We start from the raw sequence: 10,515 nt of genomic DNA, 5'->3' as shown, positions 1-10,515 counted from the left end.
AGTGGTCAGGATCACCTAGAGAAAGTGTGTGCATGTCTGGGGAGAGGTGGGGGGGGGGGCACTGCAGCTAGAGCCCCCTCTGGGAGGTGGGATTCACAGAGGCACAGCAGGAGGGATGGGCAGAGGAGGCCCCGAGAACAAAGCTCCGCATCAGCAAAGCAAAGGGGGGGTCTGGGTCATTCAGGGTGACCGGACAGGCACATCCAGAGCCAGGTGCCCGCAAGAATCGCTGATGGAGGCCTTTCAACATGAGGGGATGACAGAGGAGCGGGTGGGGGGTTGCAGGAGACAATGTCAAAGCGATAGACAGTGCAGCCAGCTTGGGGTTCACCCACGAGGAAATCAGCAAGGGCCTAGCAGACCAAAGGACAAGAGAAAAGGAGGGGCTTATGAACTAGTTGATACATAACCAGATTTTTCAGTCCACACAAGTTTATGAAGTTCCTCCTGTGTGTCGGGCTTAGTAGCTGCTTCCGCAAGCACCAAGATAGTACAACGAGGTGACAGGGCCCAATCTCAGCCAAGCAAGATGAGAGCCGTAGTCCTGCCTGCTGCCCTAGCCCCTCCGCCATACGCACGCCCGTGTACATGAGTGCACAAACACACGCGTGCACACACGTCCCCATTTCCTGTTTCTGCTAGTTTCTATAAATGTCACCAGGCATCCCTCCTCCTCTGTCCCAAGGCAAGGCTCCTAACTTGTCAGGTCAGAAATTCTGATGCAGATACAATGTCTACTCTAGAAACAAGGCTTTCCCCGTAATGAGATCATGAAAAAGGAGGCTTTGCCAGGCATCTGTTTTTCGTTACGTGAGACAGGTGTTTTCCCAGCTTCCAAGGTGTCCCTGATGTTGGCGGTCTGGACCTGGCCAACAGAGGTGGGTGGACTTTTCCCCCAGGCTTCCCTGGCCAGCTGGCTGGGGCTGAGTCTGGGGGGCAGCTGTGAGTTGAGCCGTAGTTCATTTGGTGGCCCGGTCACCGTGTCGGGTGTAATTAACTGAGCTGAAAGGAGGCTAAAGAAACTTCTCTGACAGGGAGGTCAGAGAGGATGAACTCTGATGGGAAATTAATGATGAGAGTCTGGAAACTCCATGAGAGGGCTTTGGCTCCCTTGCTCTGGTGGCAGACTAGTGGTTGGTCTTTCCCACTCCTTACCTCCTAACAGAACATAAGCACCCGAGGGGCCTCTTTGGGGATTGTTTCTTCTGGGCATTCCAAAGAACACTCCACTGCTAGATAATGGTATTAGTAATAAAACTGAACTGTCATCAACAACATGAATAATTAGTGGGTGCTTACGTGACAATGGCTGTGCCAAGTGTTTTATAGTCTTTCATAAACTGTCACGTTGACTCCACATCTCTACCTCAGGAGCTGTAACAGAGAAAAGTCGGAATCGCTAACTGGCAGAACTGGGATTTTGACCTAACCTCTCACCTGCTGTGTTATTTGACCTTTTAGTAGGTCTTGCCTAGAAAGGAAGGCAGGGCTGGTGTAGTTCATGGCCTAGGGCAAAGATTGGCAAACTGTGGCCCTCCAGCTGTATTTTAAATAAAGTTTTATTGGCATGCACTCACGCCTTTTTGTTTACACATTGTCTATGGCTGCTTTCCACTGTAACGGTAGAGTTGAGTAGTTACAACAGTCTAGATGGTCGGCCAAGCCTAAAATATTTACTATCTGACCCTGTTCACAAAAAAGTTTGTCAACCCCGATTTAAGGAAAGCCAGGGCGATGCAAAATTAAATAGATTTCTTTGCCACATGACTTTGCAGACATCGTGAAGGTCCGAGAAAAGGCCATCGTATGTGGCAAGTCCTCACGTATCTGTCTAGAGGACCCCCTTTTCACGAGGCATCCTTGAGCTTTGGGGAGCACTACTGGAGACTAAACTCAGTCATTTGGTCAAGGAGAAGATGGGCTCAGAGATGACAAATTGGTCCAAAGGCGTGCAGCTTGTGTATGGCTGCACCAGGATTTGATTTAGATTCCGAGAGTTCCCCAAAGCTGTGCTGTGACGTTTGGCCTTTGCCCGCTTCGGTAAGAGTGACTGGTGTAGGTCCAGGAGCTCCTTCTCCTGAGGGGGTCGTCAGCGGTGGTGGCCATGGAGCAGCCTTTTCTGCATTCAGCTGTCCGATTACAATGATGTTCTACAACGCCGTCTTTATGGGGCCTGTTTGTTCTTCAAGCCCAAGAAGAGAAGGAAAAATCATCATACTAATAATGAATGTCAGGTTTAATCAGCATCATCTGACATTATGAGAATTGAATTTCTACCTTTCACTGCATACATTAAATATGGGGCTTTATCTCCTCGTGCAGAATTGATTTGCTATAATTCTCTCCTTTGGTTCTTGTCATGTAAATCGTGGCATTTCTCCCCTATTGACTGCATGAAGCATAATCGGCAGAAGCAGATTAGAGGTGTGATTCCAGCCTTCCCCACCAGCTGCTGCTGGGCTCTTTGTCTGTCTGTCTTTCTTTTCTCATTCACGCTCTCCCTCTCTAGAATTGTCGCTGGGGCTGCTAGCTGGCCAATCATGCCCTCTGCAGATGAAACCCACCCGACAGGGACGGTGGTGTGGGGGCTGAACAGATAGGGTGCGTGGAAGTCTTGAGACCTCAGCTAGGGGGATCTGCAGCTCCTGCAGTGTGGACTGGTGACCAACTTGGTTTGTAGAGATGCACCACAGGGACATTTGCAATTCTTGGTCCACGACTGAATCAAACCACCAGTATCCTCAAGAGTGCTGCACTTTCAAATATTCCCTGAGGGGCCCTGGAAAATCTGCAGCTCCTGGCACCTGTTACTGGATGGATGAGGACAGAGGTGGCTTCTGGCTGATAGAAGCACCAGGAGCCAGGTGGGGAGCTGGCCCCTGGGCTGGGCCTATGAACTGTGGCTTGCAAACCAGCCCGAGGTTTGGTGGAAAGGGACAAGTTCTCGCAAGAGCTGTCTCTGACACATAGGCTGTATCACTTAGTGAGACTTCAAGTGTGGACATCTGTACTGCTGCTCCGTAAAGCCCTTAAGCCTCATTTTTATATTGTGACTATTTCTTGCTAAATACGTCAGCGGTGTTTCTGGAGGCAGAAAGACCAGGGTTCAAGTTCTATATTTTCCACCTATTAATTGGGTGACCTCGGGTAAATTACTTAACCCCTCTAAACCTCTGCTTTACCCGTCTATTAAAATGGAGTCATGGCAATAGCCCCGTCCGTGAACTTATTTGGAAGATTAAATGAAATAATGCATGTGAAGCATCTAGAACAGTGCCTGGCACGTAGCAAATGGTCAATACAAAGAGGCTGCTCTTAATGATAAATTTTTGTCCTATGCCAGGTGTGTCTGAAGACATAACTCATGGTAGACTTTGGCATGTCTACCAAAGTGCCTCAAGGTCACTGAATACCAACAGTGGGTCTAGGGGTATCCCACAAAGGTGGGGAGGGGCAAGAAAGAATCTACCCCTTACTGAACATTTACTGAACACCAGGCACTTTAATAGTAAAAGGCCAATGACAGGTGGCTTCCATAAATATCACTGATAGCATGTCCCTTAAGTGTTGCTGTCAGAGACAGAATCCTGGGGAAATAATCAAGAGATCTGGCTCCGGTGGAAAATTCTTAATGCTATCTCTAGAGAAGGATAATTTAAAAGGAAAAATACAAGTTACGTTTGTCATTTTAAATTTACAATTCACTTATTGAAAGCTTGCTATGTGCAAGCACTCTGCCTGGAACTTTACTGTAATCTTATTATGTTCCCCAACAACCCAAGAAGGCAGGTGCCATTATCATTCCCATTTTATAGATGATGAAACCAAAAGCCCTCTACCTCGTCACTGGAAGGAGGAAGGCATCAGCTCCAGAATCAACTCCAAGATGGATTTCCCCTATAAGCCCTCTGCTGCTCTGTGGTTAGCCTCCCGATTCTGTAGTGAGCCTCCGGTAATGAGAATGTGCTGCTGAATTAGTACCTTGTTACCTGGACTGTCTCTATCTACACTCAACTGTCCTAGACCAGAATGGAAGTCCCTGGGGACCCCTGGGTTATCGTTGCCCGTGGAAGGAGACGGAACTTCTCCCCAAGTCAAGCCATGGCCAGAGCAATACTTGCAGATGTAGGTCAACTCACTGTGAGTGGAGGTGGCAGTTGATCGTAATGACGGGGGAAGGTCAGGCCTTGGTTGATGTGAGCCACCCTGACCGCTCAGCGCAGCCCTCTCCCGCAGCCTTCACAAGCCAGGACGGCTGGCACAGGCCAGGCAAGGTCCTGAGAGGCTAAGGAGTCAGCCTGAGCTGGCCAGGTGGGCAGTGATCTGAAATCACTCTCAGGACCACCGGAGAAACACCCAGCACACCTTAGTGCTACTCATTACAGGTAAAGGTATTTTCTCAAAGGCAGGTGGGGTAAACTTCGGCCTCTCCCTAAGCATTGTGAGCCTGCTCACTGAGCCTGCTGACTGTGTACCGGGCACTGTGCAAGCCTTTGAGCCTGTCCTCTGGTTCAGTCAGACCCTCAAACACCTGTTGTAGGTGAGTGAGCACTGTAATTCTACTTGGTTTTCAGAAGCAGAGGTGGGAGCACAGAGAGGCAAAGTAGCAGAGCCAGAATGCAAACCAAATTCTTGATTCTGAAGCCCCGATGCTTTACTCAGTAGGTCTTAGCCACAGCGTCCCGCCCCTCTGGGTGTTACGGACCATTGTGAGATGGGCTTCAAGCACCCTGTTGCTGAATGAAGTACTGTCTCTTCTGCATCTCGAGTCTAGTTATGCTGATCTCCGTCTCCTCCCTGCCCCTCATGACCTTGGATTTGTGACTGCTCTTCACATACACACACACACACACACACACTCACTCACTCACTCACTCACTCAGAGAATATTGCCTAAAGGCTCTTTCCTTTAAACCATGCTGCCTCCTGCTTCGGGAGATCGGGGGTACTTTGGGGTCACTTACCTCCTCAGCATTCTCAGATACTGGTCCAACCACTTCTATACCCCTCTGATGACGGGGAGGTCGCTGCTGGTTCCACTATTGCAAAGCCCTGGATGTTAGAAAGCATCTCTTCCTAGGGAGCCATAATCGTCCCCTGGAAAACCTTGCCCCAGATGAGCAGTTCAACCAACTGATGTTTTTCTGTGTGGAGGAAGGGAAACTTTAGCTCTTGACCCTGAGAAGCCTTTGCTTGGACCCTGAAGTCCGTTCTTTTAGACCTTGGGCTGTGATTGCTCACTGTTCCCAAAGCTGGATCCTTTTGGGGGAAGTTCCGGCTTCTGGTCTCCTTTCTTTCCCAGAGGGAGGTGACAATAGACTTTGTCCACCCTGACCCCCCCCCCGCCTCCCTCATCAGCCTGCCAGCACCTGAACCCTCCAGCCCACACCCTTTCTAGCCACACAGCTGCCAGCTGCTGAGGTCAGGCAGGCAAAGGGCTGATGGATGGGCCAGCAGGTGCAAGGAAAACCTCTCAGTGTTGAGTCTCTGGCAGCTGGCACAGGGCCCGGCTTTTATCTGCCTGCTCTCCTGCCCACATTCCTGCCCCACCCAGCACCCATCCAGACAGGGCTGGGAGGGGACTTCCATAGGGACTGATGAGAGAGCTGTGCCCTCAAGGCCAAGAGAAATCTCTGCTTCTTGGGATGGCTTCAGTCCTTCCTGTGCACTAGGGGCTCAGGCTGCACACTCAGTTGCTTGATTCCCCACTTCAGCTCTTCCCTAGAACTTATCACAGGAAACTCCCATGGACACCCCCCCCCCCCGCCCCTGTAAATCAGCGTGGTGCGTTGGACAAAGCACAGGCCTGGGATTCCAGAGTCCCAGGATCTTTACTTTGCTATCCACTTGCTATGTGACCTTAGGCAAGTCACTTCCCCTGCTTGGGTGCTGATATTCCCATCCACAAAGGGCTTGTGTGAATTTCTGGAGAAGCCTTGAGGCCAGGTGACATCCAAGGCTCTTTCTGGTCCTGACTTTTCATCGCCAGAACCTGCTGACTTGAGATTTCCCCTGGGTGTCAAGTTCAAGTGGGAAGTGAAAGAATAGAGAAAAATAAGGTCACTTCGTCTACCTCTGCCCTCCCTTCTTCCTGGGATAAGACTACTGGAATGTTACCAGCATACAGGGCTTGATTTGCGGGACATTGGAAGACCCATCCACCTCTAAATAATCTTTTCCACCCCTGTTAATTCAACAACGGCAGTCACTCTTTTGGGAACACATGATATCCAGAAGTCACCTGTCAATATTTAAATATGGTATCTTGGAAGCGAGTTGAATAAACTCATTCCCACCCATTAACTCCCAACAGACTGAATTTGTTTCCTGTGAAGAAGATCCTTGAAGGAGCACATGGGTGGAATGAATTTTGATATGGGAGAGTCTATCAAGGGGAAGGAAGGAAGGAAGGAAGGAAGGAAGGAAGGAAGGAAGGAGGGAGGGAGGGAGAAAGGAAGGAAGGATGGAAGGGAGGGAGGAAAGGAAGGGAGGGAGGAAGGAAGGAAGGAGGGAAGGAAGGAAGGAATGGAGGGAGGAAGGAAGGAAGGAAGGAGGAAGGGAAGGAGGGAGGAAGGAAGGAAGGAAGGAAGGAAGGAAGGAAGGAAGGATGAAAGGGAGGGAGGAAAAGGAAAAGAAATGGTGTCTGCAGGGCAGGGGATGGCTTCAAATGTTAAGGCACAGAGTGTCCAGGGGTGGGATGTTGAGGCATGGAGGTGCTCTGGCATAAACATGGCCTGGGTCCTGATTATGCCAACGATAGGCCCTATGGCATTGCATTGTGCAGGGTGGGCCTGAGCCAGGCTGCAGGGCTGGGGAAAGGAACCTGCAAAATCTCCTTTACCACATGCCTCAACCTGACCCAGCTGTGGAAGCTTGGCACGGCCCACTTCTCTGAGTGGGGTGAGCTTTGCAGCCCTTCAGGAGTGGGGTACAGCAAAAGCATCTCCCCCAGTAGCCTTGCCCAAGAGGCACAAAATAACCTTCCTCTGATGTTTGCTCCAAGTAGCCTCTGGGGTGCAAGACCAACCAGGCAAAAGCAGGTGGCATCAGAATAGCTATGGGTGGAGTTGAGGGCGGCTGCTGAGGAGCAGGGAGGGTTTCCATGCGTCCACCTCTAATCTCCCCTGGGACCCTGTGCCTCTGAAGCCGCTGGCTAATGGGTTTCTCCACTGTTCTCTCAATACTCAGGCCTTGGGTCTTTCAGGTTCTTCCGTCTCAGTGGCCCTCCCCACCTTTCATCCTGCAAAACTCAGCTCAGACTCTTCTCTCTGAAGCCTCCTGTGAGTGAGTGAATGAAGGAATGAATGTGCATAGTCCCTCAGATCTAGAACCATCCTCGGTCTATCAAAGCACTTTCTGGGATCCTTGAGTCAGAGCTCTGCACCCCCAAAGAGCTCCTGGAGGCCCCCACAGGATGCCCAGGCAAAATGGCAATCAATTAGCTACAAGCTGCAAATTTTGTCCTGAACTTGAGAGGGTAATCAGGATTGGGGTGGGTATCCACCCTACCCAGAGTGGGCCTGGGCTCAAAGACCAAAGGCTAGGGCCTAAGCACATTACTTGGGCTAAGTCGCTTCCCCTTCTGGGTGCCTTTGTCTGGAAAATGCCTAGAGGGCAGGCGTACTGCTCCTGGAGTCTGGATCCTGAAGCCGAGAGAGGCTGACTCAGTGGTTTTAAAATGCAAAGACTTGACACTGGCGAGGTCACCCAGAAGTGATGCTGAAAGGCATTCCTGTTTAAATTTTCTTCCTACGGAAAAGAAACAGCTTCACAAAATGGGAAACGGAGATAGTGCTTTGCTGTACGTAGCTTCTGACTTATTCCTAATGACCTCTGCCTTCTAGAGTTCACTCCCTCATATGGTCCCCTCCCCTAGTGACTTGTTTTTACGAAGTAGAATACCGCAGTGACATAGGGATGTTGCAGTCCTATCAGGTTACAAAAGACTGTGACCTCTGTCTTGCCGGATTCCCTCTATTGGTTTCTCAGCTTGGTCTTGATGAAGCAAACTGCCAGTTGGAAAGATCCAGGTGGCAAAACTGGGGGCAGCCTCTGGCCAACAACCAGTGAGACACTAAGGCCCTTAGTCCACCTGTGTTCAGGGAACTGAATCATGCCAACAACCGTGTGCGTGAACTTGGAAGTACATCCTTCCCCAGTTGACCTTTGACATGACTCTAACCCAGGTAGCACCTGGATCGAAGCCTGTAAGAGACGCTGCAGTAGAGAATCCGGTTCAGCTGTGCCTGGATTACTGACCCACAGAAATTACCGACCCATGGGGCGCCTGGGTGGCTCAGTCGGTTGGGCGGCCGACTTCGGCTCAGGTCACGATCTCGCGGTCCGTGAGTTCGAGCCCCGCGTCGGGCTCTGGGCTGACAGCTCAGAGCCTGGAGCCTGTTTCGGATTCTGTGTCTCCCTCTCTCTGACCCTCCCCCATTCGTGCTCTGTCTCTCTCTGTCTCAAAAATAAATAAGCGTTAAAAAAAAAAAAATTACCGACCCACAAATAACATTTGTGTTTCAAGCCACAGAGTTTTGGGGTAATTTGTTACAGAATAGGTAACTTACACATGCTCCTGGGGTTTGAGGGAGCCATGGATAGAAGCCCTAAGAAATGGAGATATCCTCAAAATTGGGAAGTTCCTTCTCCAACTTCAGAGAAGGAAGGAGAACATCAGGTGCTGACACAGAATGATCTCAGACATGGCACTGGCCCTCCCCTGCCTCAGTTTCTCCATGTGTCAAAGAGGGGGTTGGGTTAGCGCGATGACCTTAATGAGTCACAACTTCAAGGTTCCAGGGATCGCTGCCTTACTCCACCTTAGTCATTTTGCTTCCTGTATCAGTGGATTGAAAAGATGCAAACAGCAAAAAACTGCTCTAACTACAGTGATGCTTCAATCCACTTTATTAGTCCCAGTTGCACTTCTGTACGTTTGAGGGTTTCCCATCCCTTTTACTGATTCAACCTGTAGGCATTGCTGGGCAGGGAATGGCTATGGAGGGAAGACGTTCTCTTTGAGCACAACGAAGACGGGACTCAGGGGCACAAACGCGCAGGTGGCAAAGTGAAGTTTGGGGGTGGGGATGCTGGGGTCAGACAGCCTTGGGTTCATTTCCCAGGTCTGCCCCTTCCCGGCCATGTGCCACCTCTTTATCTCTGAAGTGGGGATCGCAACACTCACCCCAGTGTTGTGATGATAATTAAATTAGATAATAGAACTGGCAGCTGCCATTTATTGAGTGTTTGCTATGAGCAATTCTTTGGGGGCAAAACTCTTGGCATAGCATTTCAGATGCCCACTTACAGAACTTCCAGTCTGGAGGGTGGCTCTGCCTGTTCTCATCCCTATGGGGGTAAAGCAGACAGCTTTCTCCCTTGGGATGCTTTGGATCACTTGGGTGGGCCACCCTCTCGAGGACATTGAGGTGTCTGCTCTCAGGAGTCGGTCACACGGTTGATGCTTTCCTGGGTCCAGAATCCTGCATCGCTTCTGCTCTCCAAGGGTCTGCTGCTCCCTGGGCAGAGTGGGTCACGTCCAGAAGGCTCCCCTGCCCAACAGAGGCGATGAGACTGTCTCAGCTGAGGAGAGGGTATCCCTGGGACTGTGAAGATCCAAGGCCCCCACCCCTTCCCCAGAGAGTTGTACCTTGGGGTACAAGCTCCACCTGCAAACCACCCAAACCCTAAAGCTCAACAATAGTGTCTTAAGCCCCTGTAGGGGGTGGGCAGGGAAGGAGGGTGTTCTATAGTCTGGAATCCTGGTGCCTTTCTCCCTCTGCTCTCACTTCTAATAATATGTTTCTTTGAAAAGAAAGCAAGACTCTGCATTATGATGTGAAAAGGCAGAAATTCTGGTTTTAAGCACAGTAGCGTTTAATTCTAGCTTCACGAGTCAAGGCTGTTCGAGTAGCTTTTAGCACTTTTCTATATCTCAATCCTTCATTCGTAAATGACAGTCTAGCCCCAGCCTTGCAGGAGGACACTTTGAGAGGCAAAGCAGCCGCCTGGATGCCAGGAGTTAAAACGAGATGCACAGAGTAAGTGGTCAGTACATGATGGGAAATCACCTGAGCCTGATTCTCAACTTTGCCCTGGGAAATCAGAGATGACATGGGAACTATCTTGGGGAGTGTTGGGATATACTAGGTACTGGGTAAGTGTTAAGTATCATGGTTAAAATGTTTCTTATAAAGATAGCTTTCCTCCCCCAATTCATGCCTGACTTCTAGGCCCATGATTCTCCCACTGCCTCTTGAAAAGGATACTGCCATGAGACCTGCAGGGAGGCTGGAAAATACATTCATTTTTTATTTCCACAGTTCCACCAGAACTCCAGTATTTTAGCTGGGTGCATATTCCCACTCTGGGAAACACTGTCCTTCTCAGCTTCCTTTATAGCTAAATGTAGACACGTTACTAAGTCTGTTAAGTTATCTATCAGCAGGTATTTAAAGAGGTGGGCCACTCTCTTGTTTGTCACTTCCTCCATCCAGCTGCCTGGAACTTGGT

This window comes from Acinonyx jubatus, chromosome D1 (genome assembly GCF_027475565.1).
Source record: "Acinonyx jubatus isolate Ajub_Pintada_27869175 chromosome D1, VMU_Ajub_asm_v1.0, whole genome shotgun sequence".
In the NCBI taxonomy this organism is placed as follows: Eukaryota; Metazoa; Chordata; class Mammalia; order Carnivora; family Felidae; genus Acinonyx; species Acinonyx jubatus.
Note: the sequence above shows the minus strand (reverse complement) of the source record.